The sequence below is a fragment of the Oncorhynchus mykiss genome, chromosome 3 (genome assembly GCF_013265735.2).
Source record: "Oncorhynchus mykiss isolate Arlee chromosome 3, USDA_OmykA_1.1, whole genome shotgun sequence".
NCBI classification, from domain to species: Eukaryota; Metazoa; Chordata; class Actinopteri; order Salmoniformes; family Salmonidae; genus Oncorhynchus; species Oncorhynchus mykiss.
Window position 1 is genome coordinate 57,359,184 of NC_048567.1, and position 20,000 is coordinate 57,379,183.

General features: G+C 44.2%; 1 protein-coding gene across 2 annotated transcripts in view; it reads left to right on the top strand.

Annotated features, from left to right (window-relative positions):
* Positions 1-20,000, top strand: part of LOC110520279 — a 70,587-nt gene that overhangs the window by 24,147 nt on the left and 26,440 nt on the right. Inside the window, exons 1-2 of one of the 2 annotated variants that reach the window (XM_021597467.2) lie at positions 1-69; positions 19,569-19,740. The exon at positions 1-69 is cut by the window's left edge and continues 309 nt beyond it. The gene's annotated coding sequence lies outside the window, so the exon portion shown is untranslated. The remainder of the gene's footprint in view (positions 70-19,568; positions 19,741-20,000) is intronic. The other variant, XM_021597468.2, reaches the window with a different exon arrangement.

Below are 20,000 nucleotides of genomic sequence, written 5' to 3' on the forward strand. Positions count from 1 at the left end.
AGAGGGTGTCTGCCTACCTGCTGTACTAAACTGAGCTGATAGGGACGGCTACACGCACTTACAACAAAGGTGGGTCTGCATAGCGTCATGTCTCTCATGTTTTATGCATGTTTACAATTTTGTTGTGTAGTATTTTTCTCTTTCATGGGAAAAGGACTGGAGAGAAAACTGATGACAGTTGTTGCTGATAAATGGGCATTTTGTGAAAGGGCATTTTGCTGAATACTCTGTCATGGTTAATGACTTGAGGAATGATTGTGTGTACTCATTATGTAGTAAAAAATAATAATACTTTTTTGTGAGCAATCTGAATGTGAGACAGTCAGACTTCTGCATCAGTAGGCTGTTGATGGTCTGTAGGGGCTGTACGAACATGCAGCTATGTAGAATATCCAGAGTGTTATTGTTGGCGTGAAGTGCACATTTTGATTTTATTCTGAATGGCTATAGTAAGCATAGCTTAGGGAAAGCATATCTTGCAAGGTGTTGTGTTTTTAAGGCTGTATGTATTTGAGAGATACTTTAAATCAATTATTCATCAAGTAACGTTGAATAGGAAACTCCTCGGATGACACATGGTGAATTGTCTGCTCTGCGTGTAACACAGTGCAACCTCTGTGTTCTGTACTGTACACACTTCTGACAGGACTGGAGACAAACACGATTTACATGTTTGCTTATTCAGAACAGACATCAGATGTTAGCCTTTAGCCCTGTGTGTGTGTGTGTGTGTGTGTGTGTGTGTGTGTGTGTGTGTGTGTGTGTGTGTGTGTGTGGGTGTGTACATGCGTGCGTGTGTGTTTTCATGTCCTTTCACTCCGGTGAGCAGAAAAATGCTGAATATGAGGATCTTCATCCAACACCTCTGTCACATGACTGGTGAAGGGTTGGGCAATATTTGGGGAGATATCGTGCTACTCCAAATATCCTGATATTCGATATAATCGTTTTGCGCTGTTAATGACTAGATCATTCTAGACGGCTTATTTACGGTATTATAGTTGCATTCTTATTAAATAATCTTAGTATACTGAAAAACTAAGGCTTTGTTAATTCATTTAGACATCTTTTTAAACATATTGATACAGCCTAGCAGATAAAACTACACAGTTTTTTTTATTTTTGAAGTTCAAATAGAGTATAGTCCTGCACCTCACGATATATCGTCAATGTCAAATATCACAATATTTTATTTAATCATATCGGCCCAACCCTAGACTTGTGTGTCGTGAGAAGGAACTTTGTAGTCACTGACCCTCTCTGATCCTCTGATGCTTATGTTGTGGAGGAGCAAGGCAGAGGCAGGGCCCAGGGTCATAACCATAGACATAGCAATAGAATTACCAGTCGTTCAGTGTACCCAGTAGTCAAATTCCTGTGGTCTGAGGGGCATTTTCCATTCTAGTAATTCTATGTTTATGGTCATAACACTGGAGGGCTGGTCTGTTATTCCATTATACTGTATGTAATCTCTCATCTCGCTCCATTTCTGTCTGGCCCACATGGATTGGGATTAGTCACCCGGCCTCCCACCAGATGAATTGGGCAAGCTCGATGGGAGGATCGATGGTGTGTTCCTGTGCACTGGATCGTATCATGGTCTCATCTGCAGCCTGCAGCAGAGACAATGCTGTGTCTATGGGCGCTGGTCAAAAGTAGTGCACTACATAGGGGAATAGGGTGCCATTTGGGATGCAGAAATTGACTGGCTCTGTCTTCTGACCTCAGTCGCACCAGGACGGCCAGGGAGTAGGGAGCAGCCAGAGGAGAGGAGAGGAGAGGAGAGGAGAGGAGAGGAGAGGAGAGGAGGGGAGAGGGTAGGAGAGGAGAGGAGATGAGGGGAGAGGGTAGGAGAGGAGAGGAGAGGAGAGGGTAGGGTAGGAGAGGAGAGGAGAGGGAAGGAGAGGAGAGGAGATTAGGGGAGAGGGTAGGAGAGGAGAGGAGAGGAGAGGAGATGAGGGGAGAGGGTAGGAGAGGAGAGGAGAGGGTAGGAGGAGGTAGCAGAGCAGCAGCAGTCAGAAACGTTAGGTGTCAGCTACCAGCCATGTGGGTGGAAACAGCACAGCATGCCGGCTCCCCTGAATATTTCATCTGCTGAAAGAGAGATAGAGAGCAGGAGAGAGACGGAGAGAGACTGGGAGCAATAGAGAGAGAGAGAGGGGGGAGCGAGAGAGCGGTAGAGATAGAGAGAAAGTAGGAGAGAGGTAGAGATAGATGGAGAAGATGAGATGGGGAGTGGGGGTAAAAAATAGAGGGGAGAGTCAACTCCCAGGAAATTAGAAAATATTTCCAGGTTTGTACAGTTTCAGTCAGAGCAAAGAAAATGTAGGTTGTGTAAAGGGTTCGGGACCAACCAGGTTCAGATGGGGGGTAATCATTTTGATTGCCACCAGTCAAGACTACTAACTAGAGGATATCCTAGGGTCATTCACAGAATATGGCTCCCCCACTCACTACACTCACTGTAAAAGCAAAAATGGCACTCGTGCTACCTGCTAAAAAGGTTGATTTTTCAGTTGGCATATTATGTTTTTATTAAATTATAATGGAAAACCCCTCTGATGTTAGCTACAATTGAAGAAATCAGACACACTAATGCTGAACATGCTTCCAGGATGAGAAGTTGTCACAGCTCCCAGGTAAAAATACTATACTGCTATTTTTGGCTCAGTTGAATTAAAATAGTAGTAGACAGTTCAGGCTGCCAAATTTAATTCCTAAACAGTACAGCATGTTGCGTAGGACTGTGGCTCTGAACTGGCACATAGTGTGACTGTCTGTCTCCCTGCAACCCAGATATGACAGCAGCTCCATATCCCTACTGTGCTCTGCTGTGCTGGGTCTGTCTGAATGATAGTGATTGTAGAGCTGTGAGGAGTGATAGACAGCTATGTGTTCATCACACCAGCATGAGTGAGAGAGAAAGAAAGAGACAGAGAGAGAGAGAGGAGAGAGAGAGAGTTATACCCTTTACAGACAGACTGTACAGTATGTTGCCTGTAAAATTTTTTTTTTTTTAATCTGCCAATGTTTTTTAGAGCCCAATTCATACAATCCAATTTACCACATTCTTGCTAGTGTAAGTATTTTATATATCCCGTGCACATGCTGGCACGTTTAGGATTGGGAGTAGATACATCCATTGAATAATCCATTGGGCTCCCAAGTGGCACTGCATCTCAGTGTAAGAGGCGTCACTACAGTCCCTGGTTTGAATTCAGGCTGTATCTCATCCGGCCGTGATTGGGAGTCCCATAGGGCGATTGGCAGCCGTCGTTGTAAATAAGAATTTGTTCTTAACTGACCTGCCCAGTTAAATAAAGGCAATATTTCCAAAAATCTAAATACACCATCACAAAGAAATCCATTATTAATTTATTTTAGGCAGGTCCTAAGAAACATTATAAGACAAATAAAATATATTTTCCAAATAGAATTGCATATTTTGAATGTGATTATGTTACTGGTCTGTGCAGCCTATATGCTAAATGGCTGCGCCATGCACATGAAATCAATACTTCCTTTGTTCATTAAACATACAAGACACATAGGTTCACAGTCAACACACAAATAATACAAATAATATTTTTCTCACACAACTTGCGTCATGGCAACAGGTGGAACCACTGTCATATAAAGCAAGCCCATGCTTTTTTAAAATCCACATTTCATATTTTTCCTACCTTCACTCCGCTTTGTTAGGGAGCTGGGGTAGGTCTTGCATTACGAGCAGGCCTTTCTTCACCATGATAATGATAGAAAATAATAGCAATCCATTTTTTCAAAAGCATGTGAGTCTCGTGTTCATGTTTCACAACCTCCGCGGGTTTTTGCAGTTGCCTATGCGCGCAATAATAATAGGCATTCACTTGATTTAGGCTACAGTTATTGCATGCTAAATGTTTCTGATCATTGATAGATGAGCAAATTAATAGATGAGCTATACCACCCTTCCACTTATTTGCCCAGCCAGAAACCCATTAACCAAATAGCCTATACAGACAGAGATTCAGTTAAACAAAATCACATTAATTGATTAAGTAAAGTCACAGGTTTTGGTTGGGAGGAGGCCTAGGATACTAAACGACTGAGTGAAGAGCAAAATAATCCACTTGTTAAGCTAAATAACATTCTGGCAAAATGTTCGGATCACTAGCTCGGTTTCCATCCAATTGGCAACAGATTTTCATGTGACTATTCAAAAATCAGCATGAAAACAATATGCATATTTCCCCACTCATGTGTTTCCTTCCATCAAATGTACTTGTTGCGGATAAAAGGCTGTGCGTGATGACATAGTGCACGTAAAAATAACTTTTGCGGTTGAATTCCCATGTACTGAATAAAAAAATATACATTTAATGGGTTTCCATTGCATTTTTAACTCTACTGATGGTTTTCTCACAACAAAATGGCGTCATGTAGTGAGTGTGCCTACTATTGGAACTTAACTTACTTCATCTGTAATAAACTGCTTTCTGGACAAGTCGTAGTGGGAGGACCACACAACATGTCATCACGTGACTCCAAGTTTACTTCGTAATGATGGTTATTATATAAATATTTGTGCATAAATGTAGTGTTTTCAGAAAGTTTTCCGACCCTTTCACTTTCATGTTGTTACATTACAGCCTTATTCTAAAATGTTTCCCCTAATCAATCTACACAGAATACCTCATAGTGACAAAGCGAAAACAGGTTTTACATTTTTTTTTGCAAATTTATAAAAACACCTGAAATATCACATTTACATAAGTATTCAGACCCTTTACTCAGTACTTTGTTGAAGCACCTTTGGCAGTAATTACAGCCTCGAGTCTTATTGGGTATGATGCTGGAAGCTTGGCACACCTGTATTTGGGGAGTTTCTCTCATTCTTCTCTGCAGATCCTCTCAAGCTCTGTCAGGTTGGATGGGCAGTGCCGCTGCACATCTATTTTCAGGTCTCCCCAGATATGTTCGATCGGGTTCTGGCTGGGCCAATCAAGGACATTCAGAAATTTGTCAGGAAGCCAGTCCTGCGTTGTCTTGGCTGTGTGTTTAGGGTCATTGTCCTGTTGGAAGGTGAATCTTCACCCCAGCCTGAGGACTCTGGAGCATGTTTTCATCAAGGATCTCCCTGTACTTTGCTCTGTTCGTCTTTCCCTCAATCCTAACTAGTCTCCCAGTTTCCTGCCACTGAAAAACATCCCCACAGCATGATGCTGCCGCCACCATGCTTCATCGTAGGGATGGTGCCAGGATTCCTCCAGACGTGACGCTTGGCATTCAGGCCAAAAATTTCAATCTTGATTTCATCAGACCAGAGAATCTTGTTTATCATGGTCTGAGAGTCTTTAAGTGCCTTTTGGCAAACCCCAAGCGGGCTGTCATGTGAGGAGTGGGTCAGTCTGGCCACTCTACCATAAATGCCTGATTGGTGGAGTGCTGCAGAGATCGTTGTCCTTCTGGAAAATTCTACCATCTCCACAGAGGAACTCTGGAGCTCTGTCAGAGTGACCATCGGGTTCTTGGTCACCTCCCTGACCAAGGCCCTTATCCCCCTGATTGCTCAGTTTGGCCCGGGCGGCCAGCTCCAGGAAGAGTGTTGGTGTTTCAAAATTTCTTCCATTTAAGAATGATGTAGGCCAGTGTGTTCTTGGGGACTTTCGATGCTGCAGAAATGTTTTAGTACCCTTCCCCAGATCTGTGCCTCAACACAATCCTGTCTCTACGGACAATTCCTTCCACCTCATGGCTTGGTTTTGCACTGTCAACTGTGGAACCGAAACCAAAACACTGTATATAGACAGTTGTGTGCCTTTCCCAATCATGTCCAATCAATTGATTTTTACTACAGGTGGACTCCAATCAAGTTGTAGAAACATCTCAAAGATGATTAACGGAAACAGGATGCACCTGAGCTCAATTTTGAGTCTCATAGCAAAGGGTCTGAATACCTATGTACCTTTTTTTTTATATTTCTAAAAATGTCTAAAAACCTGTTTTTCGCTTTGTCAATATGGGGTATTATGTTTAGATTAATGAGGAAATATTTTTATTTAATACATTTTAGAATAAGGCTGTAACGTAACAAAATGCAGAAAAACTGAAAAACGTCTTGGTTTGAAAGGCTTAAAAGAGACGGGGGTGGGGATTCCCATTCAGTTGTACATCTGAATGCCTTCAACTGAAATGTGTCTTCCGCATTTAACCCTGAATCAGAGAGGTGTGGGGGGCTGCCATAATCGACATCCACGTCTTCGGTGCCCAGGGAACAGTGGGTTAACTTCCTTGCTCAGGGGCAGAATGACAGATTTTTAACTTGCCAGCTTGGGGATTCGATCCAGCAACCTTTCGAGAGAGAGAGAGAGAGAGAGAGAGAGAGAGAGAGAGAGAGAGAGAGAGAGAGAGAGAGAGAGAGAGAGAGAGAGAGAGAGAGAGAGAGAGAGAGAGAGAGAGAGAGAGAGAGAGAGAGAGAGAGAGAGAGAGAGAGAGAGAGAGAGAGAGAGAGAGAGAGAGAGAGAGAGAGAGAGAGAGAGATGGTGTTTAGCTCCTCGGCAAACAGATGACAGCTGATCAATGACTCTCCTCCCCTTTTATTCCAAATCACCTCCCCTGACCTCTCCTCATCCCCTCCTTCTCTCCCCTCCTCCCGCATGTAAGCCCATTACTAGCCTGGCCTTGGATTAGGGAGACTAGGAGACCCAGGGAGCCCACCACTCCCCCGCTTTGATCTCTCCTCTCCCCCCTTTCCTCTCCTCTCTCTGTGTTGGTTGTCACAGTTAGCTGTGTGATCCCTGTTCTGACACCAGACCCCAGAGCAATGAATGAAGGGCTCTGGGGGAGCGATCCTCTTTAGGTGTATGCCAATACTTTGATCAGCTCCTCATGGGGAAAAGCTACTACCGACATGACATTCTCAAGCAGCAGGGTGAAAGGGCCACATTGACCTGTTCTTTAAAAATACAAAACCACGAGAGCATGTGTTTGCCTGATTGAATGTTTTGAATGCATGTATTGGTTTGAATTCGTATTTAGTATGCATTTTTTATTACGATGGGATGTCTAATCATTTTCTATTGTAAAAGTTCTCATTATATTCTTTGGTGTTCCGTCCCACTTTAACAGAATGGTTTCTCTGAGAAGAGAGCCTTTGAAACAGGAGGTTTATTAATAAGCACACTAACATGGGTAGAATTTTCTATTTGTTATTTTTTCTTGTGTGAGTCAAGGACAGAGCAGTCAGATACAGGGTGGTGATGTGATGGAAGACATGACTGATATCAATCACTCTAGACAGGAGCTACTTTAGGTCCCCCTTCTCCCTCCTCTCCTTCTCCCTCACTGCCCCGATCTTTCTCCATCTTTCTCTCCTTTCTCCACCCTCTCTCTCCATTCCCCTGTCAGTGATATGAATGAGTCATTCTGCCATCTGTTCCTGAGTAAATTCTCCCTTATTACCCTCTCTTTGTTTATCGACAACACTCCTGGGATTAACTCTCTCATTCTCTCTCTTTATCTCTTGCTCCCTCATTCTCTCTCCTGTCTCTCGCAATCTCTCTCTCTCACACTCTTGCTGTGTCTCTCTGTCTTGCTCTCTCCATCTCACTCTCTGTTCACCCTGTCTCTCTTTCTCGATCTCTCTCCGCCCTCTCTCTCTCCCTCTATCGCTCTCTCTTTTTCTCTCTTTCATGCTTCCTCTCCCATGCTATCTACGGACTTTAAGTCATGCGCCATCATTATTTGTTAGTATCTCTCTCTCTACCTCTCTCTCTCTACCTCTCTCTCTCTCTCTCTACCTCTCTCTCTCTCTCTCTCTCTCTCTCTCTCTACCTCTCTCGCTTTCCCTCTTATCTCATTTCCCATGTCGCTCTCCTGCTCCTCCTCCTCCTTTTCTGTTTCCTCAACACATATTCTTTCCCCAAAGCCTCTCCACCTCTCTCTCTATCACTCTACCCCAGCCTTTCTCCCCTACTCTCTCTCTATCACTCTACCCCAGCCTCTCTCTCCTACTCTCTCTCTATCACTCTACCCCAGCCTTTCTCCCCTACTCTCTCTCTATCACTCTACCCCAGCCTCTCTCTCCTACTCTCTCTCTATCACTCTACCCCAGCCTCTCTCTCCACCTCTCTCTCTATCACTCTACCCCAGCCTCTCTCTCCTACTCTCTCTCTATCACTCTACCCCAGCCTCTCTCTCCTACTCTCTCTCTATCACTCTACCCCAGCCTCTCTCTCCTACTCTCTCTCTCTCTCTCTCTCGCTCTCTCTCTCTCTCTCTCTCTCCTACTCTCTCTCTCTCTCTCTCTCTCTCTCTCTATCACTCTACCCCAGCCTCTCTCTCCTACTCTCTCTCTCTCTCTCTCCTACTCTCTCTCTCTCTCTCTCTCTCTCTTGCTCTCTCTCTCTCTCTCTCTCTCTCTCTCTCTCTCCTACTCTCTCTCTCTCTCTCTCTCTCTCTATCACTCTACCCCAGCCTCTCTCTCCTACTCTCTCTCTCTCTCTCTCTCTCTATCACTCTACCCCAGCCTCTCTCTCCTACTCTCTCTCTCTCTCTCTCTCTCTCTCTCTCTCTCTCTCTCTCTCTCTCTCTCTCTCTCTCTCTCTCTCTCTCTCTCTCAGGAGATTTATCGTGTAGGAATGAGGTCACACTCATCTCACAGAGGTCCCTAGATTGTTTTTGTTATTGTTACCGTTGCCGCGGTGGTGGCGGTGTTGATGTCATTACCCCCTGCAGCAGTAACAACAACAAAAATAGGAAACACTGTAAAGGCGACAGCCGAGCTAGGAAGCCTCACTACTAGACTACACTGCCTGGGCTTACAGAGACCTCTACCTGAACCCAAATACTGTACTCTACTGGATCAGATCAGGTTGTTTTGTTTCTATCAGCCTGGAAAACAACAATGTTTTGTTTCCATTGCATTGTACATTTCTATAAGGCATAAGGTGTATTTAAATGAGACAGCAAACATACATATTTGATTTCAAGTAGTTTATCAACAACAAGAAACATACAGATGTAGGATCATATTTGATCACCCTGTTGCAGGAGAACTATCCTGCAATGCACTGTATTTTAGGTTTAAAAAGGCCTCTGAAGTTTGTGATTTCCACTTTGAAATTTCAGACTTGATTTTCCCTTATGAAAAATGTATCAACCCCTACAAAAATGTCCATACATTATAATTCACATAATAATTCACATTTCCTGTAGTTGCAGGATTATTTTCCTCCTGTAGCAAACTGGCTCAAATGAATTCCAAACACCGGTTCCTGTTGGGGGTACTCGAGGACTGGACTTGGGAGCCACTGTGTGTAGCCTACAATTAGTTGTAATCAGACCTCTAAATTATATTTTTTTTACAGGGGTCTGCTGTCGGAACCCACGTTGTTTTGTATCCATTGCATTAAACCTTTCTGTAGGGCTGATTATTTAAATGAGACAGGAAAGATATTTGATTTGAGGTAGTTATCAACAATCAGGTCCTGTGTTCATACAACGAGCCATTGAATTGAGAGAAACCTCTTGTGATACTCTTGTGTATAAACTAGGAATGAAATGCCTAATTGACAGAGCGCCACAAACACTGAGCTAGCATAGCTTGCTTCATTTAAAAAAATAGTGCAGCTCTTTGTCACAGAAATGCCAAAAGTGGGGACGGGAGCGCGACCACCATCTCTGCCTCCTGTTGTCCATGCAGCTGAACAGACCTGGGTCCAAAAAGTGAACACTGTCCGAAATCATTCAAATACTTTGAGCGATTGGTCTAGCCCGTCTGGAATGCCTGACATGCGAGGTTTATAATTTTGTGACAATTCTATTGTTTCCATTTTGCCAGGCAAGCACAATAAAACAAAGGGGAAGCTTTTGAAATGCTGTGAAATACTATTTGAACCCAGTGGTGCAGCGGACAGAGCCCAGGTTTTCATATTATGTTCGAAGGAGAAGAAGAACAGCCTTCAGGGATGGAAGAGAGAGAGGACTGCTGTCTGCATGGACAACATTGATTCATAAGTCTAAAAGAGAATTAGAATGCTGCTTCGTTTTCATTCAGAGTCCCGATGGGGAAACCAGCTCCCTATCGGGTTATGTTACATGATATACTGTACAGCAGCCATGCTCCCTCCAGGCCTACTGTACTTTATTGATCAGATCAAATCATGCACTGTCACATGTGAATAGGAATGATTATATTACCAACAATACAGTAGCATCTTCATCTCACTAAGGGCTGTCTGCCTGCCTCTCTCCAGGCCTACTGTACTGTATTCATCAGCTTATGCACTGTCACATGTGGTTAGCAATTATTAGTCTACTGTACAGTACAGTACCATGTCATTAAGGTCTGGACTGTTTGATTGCGTAAGAGGGGAGAGCAGTCTGCAAACGGAAAAAAGTAACTCTGGGAACGCACCAATGTAAAGCCATTCAATTCACCATAAGAAAGAGGAACTCAGATTCCCTGTGTTCCCCCTATTTCCAACCCTGGGAGACTGCTTTATTTTGGGCTGTGTCCAAAGAAACTGGTGGTAGTGACAGATCCATGATGGATCTATAACCCTCCATGAGTCAATACCAGAGCCGGAATGGAGTGACAGATACCCACTCCTCTGATTGGCTCTATTACACTGGATGTGTTCCAAATGGCATCCAATTCCCTATATAGTGCAATATTTTTGACCAGGGCCCATAGTGCTCTGGTCTAAAGTAGTGCACTATGTACATAATAGGGTGCCATTTGGGACACAAACACTGTTATTGGGTTGGCTGCTATTTACATCATACCGTCACCTCTAGTGCATTTGTGATCATTGGGTGATTACTTTATGTGGTGATTCTACAGAAGTGGTGCAATTTGCAGTACCATAAATATATATATATATATGTATATATGTATATATTTTTTAAACTGTTAAGTCTCCAAACGTAGGATATTTATTTACTATTTTCTAGTATTGAGATGCATAGCCAGCAAGGGGGCTCCAACCCTCCAAGATCCCAAGCATTGACATCTAGTTGGCCAAAACATAGACATCTATAATGTGCTATACTGTACCGAACAGTATACTACTGTACTATACTATACTGCACTCAAGTTTACTCTACTTGATGGCAATATCTATACTAAAATGAGTCATACCCATCTACAGTCTATACTAAAACGAATTATACCCATCTACAGTCTATACTAAAACGAGTTATACCCATCTACAGTATATACTAAAACGAGTTATACCCATCTACAGTCTATACTAAAACGAGTTATACCCATCTACAGTCTATACTAAAACGAGTTATACCCATCTACAGTCTATACTAAAACGAGTTATACCCATCTACAGTCTATACTAAAATGAGTTATACCCATCTACAGTCTATACTAAAACGAGTATGTTGGAAAAATTACTTGTGTTGTGCTAACCGACTTGCCGAAACTATAGTTTGTTAACAAGAAATGTGTGGAGTGGTTGAAAAACAAGTTTTAATGACTCCAACCTAAGTGTATGTAAACTTCCAACTTCAACTGTATGTCTACCCAGCATATGTTGGAAGACATGTGTACTGAAAGTTTTGGAGAAATAGGATACAAATTAGATTTTTTTCCCCAGACCCCAATTTGCAACACTTCTGTAGAATGACCCATAGCAGCATATGGCTTCTGAACCTTCAATTAACCATAACGATGAACTATGTTGACATGGAAAACATATTGATTCTGGTTGGTATCTACATTGTCCATCTGTCTCTTTGACTTTCACAGTGGCACCGCCGCCACCAGCACCCTATTGACAGGTACAGTGTACTATTGCTAAACCAGCCAGGGGTAAATTGTACCAATGCAAAGCTATATCATCTTGTACCCTAAAGGCACGGACACACCGGTAGCGTTTGCTGGCCGAGAGTAGTAAGCACCTCTGAACAGAGTGCCAAACGCAATTTGCGGGTGGCACCTAAACACACCGCGCCGAATGAACGGCGAACAAACAGCAGATGAAAGGTGTGTGTGGTTCCTAACACTGTTACTGAGAAAGATGTGTCCATCAGTCGCTGAAGAACATACCAGTACATTAGGCCTGCCATTTTCCACCCAATCAAATTGAAACAGCCTATGTGCGTTACAACAAGCAAATATATGAAGAGGTCCACAGAACAAGCACATAGTTATTGCTCAAATAGTTTGGGACATATTTGACTTTGCTCGTCATCCCTTCATTTAAACCATCATCCCAGCTTCTTATCTTTATAGTCTTTTATGATAGCCTTCCCTGGACATGATTTGCATGGATTGGTTGGATGTGTTCCTTTGAACAGTCTCTCTCTCTATTGAAGACTCTATTCACTGTCTCTTTGAATGAATAGAGTGAAGCGAAGCTGCATTTGGCTCCTCTGTGCTCATGGAAAAAATCATACAAAAGAAGAAAGGTGACCGTGTCTGTGCTATCTATGAGTGCCCAAATGGCAGTTGCAGCCTATTCCCTATATAGTGCACTACTTTTGACCAGAGCCCTATGGGCCCTTGTCCAAAATAGTGTACTATATAAGAAAAAGGGTGCAATTTGGAAGGTAACCTACATATCACCTCATTCCCTGTCTGTATTATTCATAGAGCCAGTTAACAACTCAGACTGGTGAAATATTCAGTGGAAGGTAATGAATGACCTCCGCCCACTCACCGTCCAGGAACAGAACAGAGACATGCCCAGCCTTCACCTGAGCTGTAATCAGTGATGTGAAACATTCGGCACAATGCAGATAGAATCATACAATCATGTCTGTTCTACACGATACAGTTGTATGTGATCGTTCTGTAACGTTACGTTCTCCCGAACAGGCCTGTGCACTACTAAACACATAACCTTTTCACACTGACCAGTACAGTGCTGTTCTCGCTCAGATATTTTTCTTTCACATTGTCCTTTCCAGCATGGTTCAAGCAACTGTGGTGGATTCGTAACCAGACAAGCACAGCACTTGACTTGGCTTGACTCAGCTCAACAGTTGTCTTAGCTCTCTCTTTATGTAGTGTTGTGTCTCTCTTGTTGTGATGTGTGTTTTGTCCTATATTTATATTGCAGGAGGTCTTTTGCCTTTTGGTAGGCTGTCATTGTAAATAAGAATTTGTTCTTAACTGACTTGCCTAGTTAAATAAAGGTTAAATAAAGGTTAAATAAACAAATAACAAACAAATAAACAAATAAACAAATAATGAGAAAAGGGTAACACAGTAGACTCTTAGAAGAAAAGGTGCTATCTAGAACCTAAAAGGGTTCTTGGCTGTCCCCATAGGAGAATCCTTTGAAGAACCCTATTTGGTTTCAGGTAAAACCCTTTTTGGTTCCATGTAGAACCCTTTCTACGGAGGGGTCTACATGGAACCTAAAAGGGTTCTACCTGGAACCAGAAAGGGTTCTCCTATGGGGACAGCCAAAGAACCCTTTTGGAACCTTTTTTTCTAAGAACGTAGAGTGTATTCTCTGTGTTCTGAGTCTAAACTACACCCCCTCTACACAGCCTCTCCTCCCCATGGCCTTGTAGTTCACACACATCCCAGGGACATGTTGCCTAATTAACTCCAGACTTCCACTTTAGACCTTTGATGTTGCCAGAACGCTACTATGCTAGTCGTCTATACACTGGTGGTGCTCTGTGGAGAGACTCTGTAGAGAGTTGTAGTAGGAGTTGATGACTGGTGAGCCCGGGATGATTCTTATTAACCCACATTTCTCTGACTGATGAAAGGGGAGAGAGGTGGGGAAATGGAGGTTATGCCTTCTTTTTGTCTCCTGGCATCTTGCTCTCGTTCAGGCTCTCTCTCTCTCGTCTGGTTGAGTATTCTGTCTCCTCCTACTTTAAAGAGTTCATCTGTCTGCACCTACAGTAAGGATGGCTTGTCAGGATCCACTCACCCCTTCCCACCACTTCTCTCTCTAACCTCTCCTCCCTCCCACTTTTCCCCTCCCTCCTCTCCTCTCCCCTACACTCTCTCTCCTCTCATTCCCTTGCCTTCCCTCCTCTCTCTCCCCATCCACCTCCTCTCAACAGGGGCAAAGGTACAGGACCGCAGGCAGGGTCAGGTTAGGCAGAGGTCGGTAATCCAGAGGTGGGGCAAAGGTACAGGATGGCAGGCAGGCTCAGGGTCAGGCAGAGTGGTCAGGCGGGTGGGTACAGGGTCAGGACAGGCAAGGGTCAAAAACCAGGAGGACGAGAAAAGAGAGACTGGGTAAAGCAGGAGCTGAGACAAAAACGCTGGTTGACTTGACAAACTGAACAACAGACAATCAGAGAACACAGGTATAAATACACAAAGGATAATGGGGAAGATGGGTGACACCTGGAGGGGGGTGGAGACAATCACAAACACAGGTGAAACAGATCAGGGTGTGACATAGAGCAGTAAATATAAATGTTTTGTCGTACCCGTAATATACCACGGCTGTCAGCCAATCAGCATTCAGGGCTCGAACCACCCAGTTTATAATGTGTTTAAATTATTAGATTCCATCAGTAACTATTAAGTGCATGTGGTTTGTTTTAGTGAAATTATCTGGAGATTGATTCCCTCGGTGAGACCAGTATTCCATTGAAGGGTCATGTGAATGAATGGTTGTGTTACATAAGATATTGGCGATAAGCATCTCTAGTCGATCAATAAGCCCGTGGTATCCAAGGCTTCCAGCCTATCGGATTGCTACATGACCAGATCAGATGCAATCTCTGGGATTAATAGTCACTGCTGGAGTCCTTCCCCCAGCCCGCAAGACAGACAGGTTGTAGAATCTAATGCCAACATGGCCACTCTGTTTTGCTCTCTAAACTAAGGCAGGTAGCCTAGCGGTTAACAGTGTTGTAACCAAAAAGTTGCTGGTTCGGATCCCAGAGCCGACTAGGTGAAAAGTCTGTCAATGTGCCCTTGAGCAATGCACTTAACCCTAATTGCTCCTGTAATTTGCTCTGGATTAGAGTGTCTGCTAAAATGTAAATTCATGTGTTTTTAAGAAGAGTGGTATTCCGCCCTGCTTTTGTGGTATTAGAGCTTTATTCAGGCAGTATGGAAATAGAGGCAGGAGACAGATCAGGAGGAAACAGAACATGTGGAAGTAGGGATTGAACTCAGGACTATATCGAGCATCTAATAATGTGCTTACTGCCAGGAGTGTTCCCACTTGACCAGACATGCTCTCTAAATCAGAGCTTGTCTGACTGACTGCCAGTCTGCCACATGCCAGCAGATCAGATCAGTCATCACAGGGAACCTGGTCTGAGTGAGTTAATTCCTAGTGGAGCAAAGGGCCTCAACATTGCATCTCCAGTGATCCTTGTTCTGGCCTTTTTTTAATCTTCATTCCTGGCCTGGGTATATTACTAGCCTAATTTACTGAAGGACACTGCTGTTACTGATGCTCCAGTGACCTTGTAATGTTACTGCACCTGTATAATGGCAACTTCACCGTACGTCTGTCTCGGCTTATTGTAAAGCACAACATGAAAAGACCCTATATGGTATAGCTGACACACCAGTGGATAGGCCTAGATCACGTGTCAAACTCGTTCCACGGAGGGCCAAGTGTCTGTGGATTTTCGCTTCACCCTTGTACTTAATTAATGAATTAAGGTCACTAATTAGTAAAGAACTCACCTGCTTGTCTAGGTCTTAGGTGAAAGGAAAACCCAGAAACCCGCTGATACTCCCCTGGCCTAGATGATACCTGTATTTGTACTGTTATCCAATGCCCAATATATTGCATTCACTGACCGTAGGACAATCTGGATAAGAGATTTTGCTGAATTGACAAATGCATGTCTAACAGTTTAAACCTGTCTCATAGTCCAGCTACCTCTCTACCTTTTAACCATCCACATAGCCGTCCTACATTCTAACTCTTGTCTTGACCATAACTTTGTTGTCAGAGGTCAATGTTATTATGGCAGCAGTGACACATGACACCGTCGTTGAGAATAGCATGGTGGTGGAAGAACCAAGACATTTTCCTGTGTGTGGATACGGTCTAGTGAATAGTCACTTCGTCTTAGTGCAGAGTGACTGAGGCTGAGCCTTCAAATCTCCAACTGGCCAGGTTTTGTCTGTGTTTTCAGGCTCAATGCCACCTAATGACACAGGCTGTTGTATACTGTACAGGGCTTGGCTTGCACACACACCACCACGGATCCCACCCAAGTTTGGTACTGAGAAGTCAGTGAAGGGAACACTGAACACATCACCACACTTCACATCAGTCCACACTTCACCAGTAGCACCATCCCATGGTGTCCCAGAGTGAGGGACGGCCATTCCCTGCTCTCCAGCTGGGTTTGCTGGTGCTCCCTGTCACTCACACAGTACTCACACAGTATGGAGGATTAGCCTAAAAACACCTGCTGGGCCATCATAGTGGTCCATGATGTTTAGACAGACAGACACTTACCACCCGCAGAGTATACACATGCACATGTGCGAGCACACAAACACTCACACACCCACACACACACACACGCTAGTACAACAGCACATACAAAGACACATACATTTTCCGACTCAGGCACGCACGCACGCACGCACGCACACACACACACACACACACACACACACACACACACACACACACACACACACACACACACACACACACACACACACACACACACACACACACACACACACACACACACACACACACACACACACACAGAGAGAGAGAGACAGTCCCTGGGCCTTTATTTCTGCCAAAGTGGTTTTCTCCTTCTTAGTTGTCCTCCAGGGCAGGGAGATGATTTGAGACAGACAGACCCAGCACACATCACCTAGATGAGTCAGTGTGTGTGTGTGTGTGTGTGTGTGTGTGTGTGTGTGTGTGTGTGTGTGTTTCCTTTCTCCCTAGATAGGAACGGCTGGAGGAGGTGTCACAACTAACTGGCATGTTATTATCACATAATTATAGACTGTGTAAGAGTGCTCAGTGGTTAATGCTCAATGGGATACTGATACACACAGACAAACACACAGAGAAACACACAGAGAAACAGACACACACACACGAAAAGTAATGAATACAATATAGTCAACTCATTGGGGCACTGGTATCCACTGACAGTGATGTCCCACATGACATACTGGATAAAAATGACTCCGACACCTGTCCAGAAGAAAAAGAAACGCACACCTATTAAGACGAGGTGCTGGCTAGCGGAGTAGAACACCTATTAAGACGAGGTGCTGGCTAGCGGAGTAGAACACCTATTAAGACGAGGTGCTGGCTAGCGGAGTAGAACACCTATTAAGACGAGGTGCTGGCTAGCGGAGTAGAACACCTATTAAGACGAGGTGCTGGCTAGCGGAGTAGAACACCTATTAAGACGAGGTGCTGGCTAGCGGAGTAGAACACCTATTAAGACGAGGTGCTGGCTAGCGGAGTAGAACACCTATTAAGACGAGGTGCTGGCTAGCGGAGTAGAACACCTATTAAGACGAGGTGCTGGCTAGCGGAGTAGAACACCTATTAAGACGAGGTGCTGGCTAGCGGAATAGAACACCTATTAAGACAAGGTGCTGGCTAGCGGAGTAGAACACCTATTAAGACGAGGTGCTGGCTAGCGGAGTAGAACACCTATTAAGACGAGGTGCTGGCTAGCGGAGTAGAACACCTATTAAGACGAGGTGCTGGCTAGCGGAGTAGAACACCTATTAAGACGAGGTGCTGGCTAGCGGAGTAGAACACCTATTAAGACGAGGTGCTGGCTAGCGGAGTAGAACACCTATGAAGACAAGGTGCTGGCTAGCGGAGTAGAACACCTATTAAGACGAGGTGCTGGCTAGCGGAGTAGAACACCTATTAAGACGAGGTGCTGGCTAGCGGAGTAGAACACCTATTAAGACGAGGTGCTGGCTAGCGGAGTAGAACACCTATTAAGACAGGGTGCTGGCTAGCGGAGTAGAACACCTATTAAGACGAGGTGCTGGCTAGCGGAGTAGAACACCTATTAAGACGAGGTGCTGGCTAGCGGAGTAGAACACCTATTTAGGCGAGGTGCTGGCTAGCGGAGTAGAAAACTTGAAAATAAAAGAGAGCTGCACACTCTAGGAGCTCAGATGCAAAAATGTAATTACCAACGTTTCGACAGCCAAGCTGTCTTCATCAGGGTATAACACCTGACACCTGTCCAAACACACACAGCTGCAATGTGTGTCAGATCAGGATATTGTTGTGGTAAGCAGGAAGCGAAGTGAGCGGCACCACCGTGGTTTTAAAGATAGATGAAAGAAGCTACTGGGCTGCAGCTCGTGTGTGTGTGTGCGTGTGCATGTGTATGTGTATGTGTGTGTGTGTGTGTGTGTGTGTGTGTGTGTGTGTGTGTGTGTGTGTGTGTGTGTGTGTGTGTGCGTGCGTGCGTGCGTGTGTGTGTGCGTGTGTGTGTGTGTGTGTGTGTGTGGTGTGTGTGTGTGTGTGTGTGTGTGCGTCAGCTCCTCTGATGCTGCTGCTGCTGCTGCTGCCTCACGTTCTACGTTCTAGGCACTTGGCTTGTCAAACCTCAGGCTTTTGCTACTCCATTCTCCACCCTCCCCGCTACCTACCAAGGGGGTTGTCACAAATGGAAACTGGCTGGCTTCTAAAAAAGGTAACGTGTGACGTCAGTGACTGTGCTGTGCTGCTTTTAGACTCTGTCTCTCCCAGGTAGCTATGATGACTGAGGATGCAGAGATGTGTGTGTCGAGGATGGGATAGGGTCCTTTGGAATGGAAGATATAGGAATATATTCTAGAGGCTTGAAGCAAGTTTAGAACTAGGTAAGAATGTGCTGCTGTGATATTTCCTGACTTCTATTTCTGTGGAAATAGTTGTGTGATCCTTTCAGTTCTTCAGAGTTGTCTGTAGTTTGGCAAGAGATGTGTAGTTTGACTTGAGATGTGTGATTTCGACTGTCCTGGTTGGTCTTGTATTTGTGCAGTTTTGTCATGGTGGAAAATGTTGTGTAATGTTGTCATTCAGCTTTGAAGCCCAGTAGTTGAATTGCATGACACAGTGACTAGAGTTGGATGTGTGAACATCAGTGTGTGTGTTTCCCTGAACTAATAATCAAACTCTAATGATGTTACTCACTTACGGCTAATTCAGTTCAGTTCTGCTTTTTTTACACTATCAAATACATCTAGAAGTATCTCTCTCGCTCGATTTCTCTCTCTCTCTCTCTCTCTCTCTCTCCCCCACCCGTTTGGGCTGGGAATTGCCAGGGACCTCACGGTATGATTTTATCATGATACTTAGGTGCCGATACAATGTTTATTGCGATTCTCACGATTCTATATGTATTGCTGAAAACAAATTGGCTTCCTATTGAAAAAGAAGATGGAGAACAGGCTATGAAGGAAAAATACTGGAGTTTTGGTTCAGGTACAGCCAACGAGCGCAAAAAGAAGACTGCAATATATAATCAAAAATAATATCCCAATATGTAGCTATACATTTTTTCCCCCATCACTACCTCATAGAAGACAGAAATACTAGTTTCAGCTGTTTCTGCTGGTTTGTTTATTTGACTCTATTGAATCCACTTATTGATGGAATTGTATCTCTCTCTTCTTGCTCCAGGCCAGGACTGTCTGGGTATCTGGATGCTGTAATCTCTAGACTAGACACACTGTTGTTCTTCACTGAAGACAGACTGTGAAGAAACCAAAGAGGCTGTGTGTTTGGGATGGAGCCAATGACCAGGAGGCTAAACTGAAGGAGAACAAGGCCACCGAGATTGGATTCAAATGGGGTAAGTTTAGACTGCTACTGGGCTTAACGGGGGGTGATCATAAGGTTACCGACATGATAGTTCACTGGAATATGATGCTTGAGGTTGTTGTGTAACCTCCTGAGAGCTAGACACACACACTGACTCATCTAGGTGATCACACACACACACACACACACACACACACACACTGCCTCATCTAGGTGATTCAACACACACACACACACACACACACTTCAACCATCACTGAAAGGAAGTCACCTTCCAGCGAAAACAAAACT